Genomic DNA, 1,803 nt, shown 5'->3' with positions numbered 1-1,803 from the left:
GGCACCTGCACTGGGAGGGGCAAGCAGGCTGCCCCTGATGAGCCATCTCCACCCACTTCCTTGTGAGGAGGCAGGAGCTGGCCACACCCGGCACCAATGGACTCCGTCCTGCACACCACCAAAGTCCACACGGCCAGCCACATGGCCACGGAGCTGGACTGGAGCCAGAAGGCAGGTGGAGCAGCCCCCACATGGAGGGCCCAGCCCTGGGGTATGCAGGGACAGAGAGGGAGCTGCAGAGAAGGTGGTCAGCATGGGAGCAGCACTCCCCTGGGAAGATCCCCACAGTCATGGATATCACCCCACTCCTCACCATGAAGCCTCCCCCTGACCAGGATGGGGAGCCACCTCCCTGGGCAGGGCCTACCTAATGAGTGCCACAGAACCCACCCGGGGGAAGGACCAAGGGGGCAGCAGGGGTCTCAGGGTGAGACTTGCAGGCCACGGGTGGGTGCACCCAGCCTGGGCCTCCATGTGTGCAGGTGGGGGTGCCAATGACTCTTCCAGAGACAGCAGCTGCAGTCCTGGGCAGTGGGTGACCCACAGGGAAGACCTGAGGGAAGGCTGGCCTGGAGGTGCCCTCCCTCGCTAGGACACAAGAGGGCGGCAGAAGACCACCGGCAGCAGCCTGAGAGCTGTACCTCCAGGCACCCGTCCATCCTGGTCGCCCATCCACATCTACTCCCCTCCACCCAGCTTCTCACAGCCTGCCCCTCCTCCCACCGAATCCCAGACTTCCTCCCTCTCTCCAGGGCATTCCTGCCACCGCCCTGTCCCTGCTGCAGTGTCCACCCCAGGGTGCTCCCACCCGGAGGCCTAGCAGCCATGGGAGCAGGGTGAGAATGAATGGCTGGGGAATCACGCCCTCAACTCTGCGCATTTGAACTTTTCTTCTTTTAAATATTGGAACACCAGGGACTGAACCTAGGGCCTCATGCATGGCAGGCAAGTGCTCTACCTACTGCTAAGAGATATTTTCAGCTAAACCTTTCATTGAGAAGAGAAATAGTACCAGCCAGGCTGCAGCTCCCTCCAGGGACAGGAGGGGACGGAAGTAGGCTGGAGCACAGCCCTGCTGCATGGTGAGGGCAGAGTGGTGTGAGCTGAGCCTTGTAGGGCCACACCCCTGCCTCACCCTTCGAGGGACGGCAGAGGGGAGGATGGTCCATTATCATTTGAGAATGACCTTGCCAGTCCAGGTCAGTCCCCACCAGGCCGGGGCAGAAGTCAGAGGTCCGGATGGAGTGGGGAAGAGGTGGGCTGTGCTCAGAAGAGGCCTGGGGCGGGAAGCAGGACGGCTGGGTGCTAGGCAGATGAGCACTGGGCCGCTCAGGCCCAGGGAGCTCGGGGTAGTCCTGCCCACCCCTACCTGCTCCAGTGCCCTCAAGCCTAGCATCTCTGGGAGCCAGCTGTGTCTAGGGGACCTAGGTGACCCCTGGATGCAGATGTGTGTGGGTGCTTCTGTGTAAGCCACACCAGGAAGCAGGAAAATCCCCTGCCAATCTTGGAGACCTGGGAGGGCCAAACTAGTTCAGCCTGTGGCTGACAAGACACCCAGGAACGCGCCAGGGCCCACAGATAAACCTGCCTCTGTGGTCTAGCTGCCGGCAGAGGGCGCCAACTCCACACATTCCTTGGTTGGGGGGTTTCCCAGCCACCCTCCCAGCAGCTGGGATGGCACTTGGAAGGGCTCCAGAGGAGCTCCCAGGCTGACCTGCTCAGTGAAAGGCCTCCCCCATTCCTCCCCTCTGCCGTCCCTCGAAGGGTGAGGCAGGGGTGTGGCCCTACAAGGCTCAGCTCACA

Source organism: Cavia porcellus, unplaced genomic scaffold (genome assembly GCF_034190915.1).
Source record: "Cavia porcellus strain 051 isolate PalLab524CR breed Dunkin Hartley unplaced genomic scaffold, mCavPor4.1 scaffold_5, whole genome shotgun sequence".
Taxonomy (NCBI): Eukaryota; Metazoa; Chordata; class Mammalia; order Rodentia; family Caviidae; genus Cavia; species Cavia porcellus.
Note: the sequence above shows the minus strand (reverse complement) of the source record.